The 6749-nt window shown below is 37.1% G+C and overlaps 2 pseudogenes; both read left to right on the top strand.

The window, feature by feature from the left end:
- Window positions 1-6301: 6301 nt before the first annotated feature.
- On the top strand, window positions 6302-6461 carry LOC115068146 (annotated as a pseudogene).
- A 40-nt stretch (window positions 6462-6501) lies between these two features.
- Window positions 6502-6695, top strand: LOC115068145 (annotated as a pseudogene).
- Window positions 6696-6749: the final 54 nt, after the last annotated feature.

Below are 6749 nucleotides of genomic sequence, written 5' to 3'. Positions count from 1 at the left end.
TTACATCAGCCATAAAATTTTTTTTAATTAAATAATGGAGGTGCTACAGTGCGTTCTCCAACCACAACAGCATCAAACTTGAAGTCAATAAGAGAAAGATAAGGAGCTCTCCAGACAGTTATAAACCAAGCTATACACTTCAAAATAATCTGTAGATCAAAAGGAAGACTCAAAGTAAATTTTAATTAATTTTTTACTGTACAAAATAATAGGTTTCATTATGGGATTTTCCTACAAATACCGTTGTACTTGTGTAGTCCCATACCACTCTTTCCCATCCCCATCCCTTCTCCTTCATGAGAATCCCTTTTCCCTTCTCTTGACTTTTGTAACTAGTGCAGCAATAAACATGAATATGAGTGTCTTTCTGGTATGCCATCTTGGATTTCTTTGGATATATTTCCAGTTGTATAGCTGTTTATATGGAGCTCTATCTCTAGGTTTTTTAATTTTTCCACTTTCCCCTCATCCTCACCAGCATTTGTTGTCATGTGTTTCTTGATGACAGTCATCTTTACTGGGGTGAAACAGAACCTCAAAGCAGCTTTAGTGTGCATTTCCCTGATGGAAAAGGATATTGAAATTTTTTACCTATTTATTTGCTACTTGTACTATTTTTCTTTTGAAAATTTTCTGTTAAATACATTTACCCATTTATCAATTAGCTGTATGTTTGCGAAGATGTTCTCCCATTCTGAAGGATGGCTCCTCAGTTTGCTTATTAATTTCCTTTGCTGTGAAGAAGCTTTTTGTGGGGACCTAAAGGCCCCACCTTGCAGAGGTCCAAGAGGAAGTTACTGGGGCACAGCCTGACTTGTTTTAAAAGTTGAAGGATACTTCCGCACTGCTGAGGAGTGCATGATCAGCGCGTGACCATCCTTAAGATACACCCTGGGAGGCGGGGATTTCCAGATGCCTTTATAAGCTCTGTAACACCTCCAATAAATGAGTCCCTGCTTGACTAGGCTCCCTGTTGCACCTGACTCATCCCCAATCATCACTGTGCGGGGGTCGCTGGTTCGAATCCCCTGCAGCTTTTAAATTTCATGTAGTCTCATTTGTCAGTTCTTGGTAAATTTGCTATGTGACTGGAGCCCCTTTTCAGAAAGTCCCTTCCTGTGGATCTACCTTGAAGTGCTTTCCTATAGCAATTCCAGAGTTCTACATTTTACATTAAGGTTTCTGGTCCATATTTAATTGATTTTTGTGCAGAGTGAGAGACGGAGATCTAGTTTCATTCTTCTATGTGAATACTAAGATTTTCCAGCATTTATTGAAGAGGCTATAACTCCTCCTATGTATGTTTTTGATCCTTTTGTTGAAGGTAGGTATAGCTGTATGGATTCATTTCTGGGTCTTCTATTCCACTGGTCTATCTGTCTGGGTTTTTGTCAGCATCATGCCATTTCTGATATTAATCCTATGGCTCTGTGGTATAATTTGAGATGAAGCATTCTAACACTTCCAGTATTCTCTTTCTGCTAAGGATTATCTTGGCTATTTGGCCTTTTGTATTTCCATATGGATTTTAGGATTTTTTTCTATAGTTCTATGAAGAATGTTAATGGATTTTTATGGGGATTGCATTAAATCCATGATCATGGAAGTTCTTTCCATTTTGTAGTCCCTTCCATTTCTCCTTTTGGTGCCTTAAAATTTTTGTTGTGGAAGTATTTAACTTCTAGTTAGGTTTATTCCCTAGGTACTTTTTAGTGGCTATTGTGAATGAAATTTCTTTCTAGTTTCTTTCTCATCAAATTCATTATTGATATGTACATATAATAAAAAGCCATTGATGTTTAAATGCTGTTTTTGTATTCTATTCCTTTGCTGAAAGTGTTCATTATATGTGAGAGTTTTCTGGGAAAGTCCTCACCAGAGTATGTCATCTGTAAATAGGGGCAATTTGACTTCTTTCTTTCTATTAAAAATGTCCCCCTCTCTGCTCTTAGTCAATATGGTATTCTAGCTAAGACTTCTGACACCACATTGGCTAAGAGCAGAGAGGGAAATTTTACATAAAATATCTTTCGACAATTTCATACATGCAAACAATGTATCTCCCTATCACATGCACCTCTCTCCACTGCCTCAGGCACCTCAACATGTCACACTCCCTCCTGCATGTCCTCTGCCTCTTTTTGTGACCCACTGATTCCACTTAGTGCTGCCTGTTGGAATATTGATCGATCTTGTTGGCTTAACTTTGTGTAGGTGAACATAGCCGCAGTGAATTCATGAATGCAACAGGCAGGTCATGTCCAGATGACAGCACTTCACAGCACTCCTCCAGGGAAATTTCTTAAAACGTGTATACAGGAAATAAAACATAAAAATACAATATATTGAAATTTGCTGGACATGGTTAAAGTAGTGCTGGAAGGGAAATTGATAATAGTAAATCCATAGATTAGAAAAGAAGACAGGTCACACATCAATAATTCCAACTACTGCTTCAAAAACTTAGAAAAACAGAATGCAAAATAAACCTAAAGCAAACAAAAAGGAGATGATTCAGATAAGAGAATTACTGAAGGTGAAAACAGAACATCAGGAGCTAGAGGAATGGTTCAGTGGTTAAAAGCACTGGCTGCTCTTGCAGAAGACCCAGGTTTGAATCCCAGCACCCACAGGGTGGCTAACAACTGTCCATAACTCCAGTTCCAGGGGATCCAATGGCCTTTTCTGTCCTCCATGGGCATTACACGACATGGGTGCACATACATGCATGCAGGCATTAACATTCACAGACATAAAAATAAATAAATAAAAAGTACATAAATAAATTTTTTAAAAAAGAAAACAGCATCAAAAGAGAAGGCAGATGAAACAGACACTTGGTTTCTTGGAAAAAAATTAATTAAATGCACAAACTTGTAGCAAAACAGACAAAAGGGAGAAAAGACACAAACTTATAGACGTTTGAGGTAGGATCTTACGCAGCTCAGGCTGGCCTTGAAATCCTGATACTCCTGTCTCCACCTCTGAAGTCCTGGGATTACAGGCATGAGCCACCATACCCGTCTTAAACTTAGAGTCATGTAAAAGCCTACACATTCATGTTCTTTGCAGATTAGATTCATTCCTGGTAACCGTGTCTGGAATCAGCCCAGCTATCCTCCTATAGGCGATTTGAATACTGGTATACATCCATATCATGGAATATTAACTAGCAATGAAAAGAATGACCCTTTGGTACATGCTATGACATGGAGTGACTCTCCAGAGAATTATGGAGAGGAAAAATCAGTTCCAAAGGTTGTAAAGGATTCCATTTCTATAACAGTCTTTAAAATGACAAAGTTAGTATTTTCTGGAGTCCAAGGGAAGAAAATGGGAGAGAAGTTAATGTGGCTATAAAAGAACATGGAGGTTCCTGACAATGAAGAACATGTTCTATATCTTCACTGTATCAGTGCCAGTGTCACTATTGTGTGACATCCTAGCATTCTGCAGGATATAACTACTATGCATATAGTATATAAAGTTATATATTTATACACATAAAATCTTATATTATTTCTTAGTACATGTGAATCCACAATTATCTAAAAATGACAAATTAAGCACATTAAAATGAAATAAGTTACAAAAGTAGTCAGAAATGTTTAAAACTTGTTTGAAACGTTCAGCATCTACATTTTCTCCTTCTTTCTTCACAGGATTCCTCTAAGGAGTAAGAGATGAAAAGGGATGTTCTACTTTACAGGTAGAGCACAGAGCTGTTCTTACGCTGCAGTATAAAAACTTAGTACAAACTTACAGCCAAAGGATTTGACAACAATGATTCCTTAAACTCAGTTTTTGCTAAAGTATGCCAGTTGGAATCTGAGGAACATCTTGGAGTTCCTGAGATTTCTTGAACTTCTCTCTGTCTGAAGCCTCAGGAAACACTTTACAAAATTTCCTTAGCACGCTCTAAAAATCTAGAAAAGTCCAGATATAATATCATCAGTCACAGAGTTGGTTTACTAGGAAGACAAGGTGAAGCAGCAAAAGAAAGTCTTCATTTCCAGACCAGTCCCTTCTGCGTGTCATCATCACCTTCAGTTGTATATGAAGACCCATTCATCAAAGAGCAGAACAGAGAGAGGAACTCCTAGGGAGAACAATATGGTCCTTGACATAATTTGGCCAACTCTTCTGTAGGAGATCATTTGTTTCATGCACAGTAATCACTTTCACTTTTTTATCCCTAAAGACAAGAAAGACTATGAAAGGAGCATTTGATTTTTAAAAACTTTCAACAACATATTAAACAAAGTAAGAGAGTGAATTGTTTTCGTGTAAATTGTAACCCACATTTGAATTCAAAACCCTTTAAAATGCACTCCTTAGAAGGCAGGAGTTTCTCTTCATGAATATTCTCCCATGAAGAGTTTTCAACTTACCCAAGGAGTCTTCAAGGAGCATTAACCTGTGCAACCACAGATTAACTGTCTGATCACTTACTAGCTTGTGACTGTAAGCAAATCACTTTTCCTCTATCTGCTTCAATTTCTAATTGAGTAATACCTGCATTTGCTTATTTCTTCAGGTCTTATTTCACATTGACAACAGAATTTCACAGTTCAAGTCTTGCGGTGGTAGTTTGAATGAGACATGTCCCTCATAGACTCCCGTATTTGAGCACTTGGTCTCCAGTTGGCGGCACTCTTTGGGAAGGTTCTGGAACCTTTAGGAGGTGAGGCCTTGCTGTAGGAAGTATGTCATTGAGGGTGAGCCATGAGGTTTTGTAGCCTGGCTCTCTCTGTCTGTCTGTCTGTCTCTCTCTCTCTCCTCTCTCTCCCTGTATACACAGGAAATGTGATTGCTCTACTTCCTGACTGCCAGACCAGCCTCATGGTCTTACTGCCATGCCTTTTCCACCATGATGGACTACATCCTCTCCAGAACTATAAACCAAAATAAGCCCTTTCTTCCCTAACTTGTTTTCTGTCAGGGTATTTCATCACAACAACAGAAAGGTAACAAAAAGTCTGTTCTATTCCATAATAAGTTCATTGGTTTGTGACCCAATTAAAAATACTTTAAGAAAGGGATGGACATTTTTAGGCTTGATGTGTAGTTATGTCTACTTAAAATAAAAATGATAGTAAAGGTTTCAATTAGAAATAATTTAACTCCAAACAGATGGCAAGGAAATGTGGTGTGTGGGCAGAATGTACAGAGATAAATGATTAATAGGGAAAAGGTCATTTTGTAGTTGGTTCTTCTGAATGTGATTTGGAAAAGACTTTGAAGAACATTTGACCTAATAAAGGAGTTTACAGCAGCCAGAACAGAAAGTTTTCTGGTGGAGTAATGAATAATTAATTGGTTAGTTCAAGGCCACGTTAGACGGTTCTTTCCCTCTTGGGTAGCTTTCTTAGAAATGTCTTCTATGTGAACCGGTCTTCTGCCTTCTAATTACTAATCTTTGACCCTAATTCTGCCTTATGGTATAACACAGAAACCATCTATTAACTTTCTTACTGAAAATTCACCCAACTGTGAGGAGACAGGTGTTCTGTCTTCCCTAGTCTTTTTAGTCACAGGTAAAACAATCCCTATATGAAATTCTTAGCACATGTACTCTGTTTATAATAAAATCAACCTCACCACCATATGCTACTTTGAAAACACCCTACAGAGACTCAGGGTGTGATTTTTAGGGAAAGCATATTAATGCCAAGAAATCTGAAGTTGGGTCTTGACTCTTGCAGTTTCTAAATGAGTGACCTTCAAAGCCACTTTCCCAGTGAGCCTACCTCCTTCCCACTCACCAATTCCCTAATAACCATTTCAGCTGTGAACTCACTGATGGATTAATCTATTCAATTGAGGGCTTTCATGATCCAGTCATTAGTGAATGGCCAGTCTTTCTACATTTCAACCTATGGGGGATGTTTCTTATCCAAACTATGACAAGTAGTATTCCCTTTTAATATGGAAGTGATTGTATATGGAGGTATGTCTCAAGTAGAAAGTAAGAAAAGTTCCATAGAGAGAAAATAGCACTTTGACAGACTCCTTTCAAAAAAGGAGTTCTCTTTTTAACCTATCTTTATACTAATATTGGTGATGACCAACTAAATAGTATTGAGCCTCTAGTCTAGTTAGATTATTATATTGTTTTATATTTGCCTAATTCCTTACTTACCAAAGTGGAATTATAAGATAATTATAGATATTAATGAAAAGAAATAAGCTGTAAAGACAGAGTTTTCTAGTATTTCAACCGTTGTCCAGTTTTACTTCAATACATGTACATAAAATGCAGCAAAACTATATAATACATCCTCTTATTAAAAGCAATTCAAAGACTATACCTTCAGGAATCATTTCTATAGTACATTACTAGAGAATTTTTTCTGGGTAAAGTACTATAAACCACGAGGAATATTCTCTCCTGAACATGAAGCAGGCTCTTGATGCTGCTTTACTAAATGCAATCCACTGTGAGAGTTTTATATTTTAGTCTAGTCTCTTCCTATACATCCTCTTATTAAAAGCAATTCAAAGACTATACCTTCAGGAATCATTTCTATAGTACATTACTAGAGAATTTTTTCTGGGTAAAGTACTATAAACCACGAGGAATATTCTCTCCTGAACATGAAGCAGGCTCTTGATGCTGCTTTACTAAATGCAATCCACTGTGAGAGTTTTATATTTTAGTCTAGTCTCTTCCTTTATGAAAACATTCTGGTTGTGATGGAATTAGTTGACTTCATTAAACATGCGTCTATATATATATATATATATAT

Source organism: Nannospalax galili, unplaced genomic scaffold (assembly GCF_000622305.1).
Source record: "Nannospalax galili isolate Female #2095 unplaced genomic scaffold, S.galili_v1.0 scaffold206, whole genome shotgun sequence".
Lineage (NCBI taxonomy): Eukaryota > Metazoa > Chordata > Mammalia > Rodentia > Spalacidae > Nannospalax > Nannospalax galili.
Note: the sequence above shows the minus strand (reverse complement) of the source record. Positions and strands in the feature narration are given on the sequence as shown.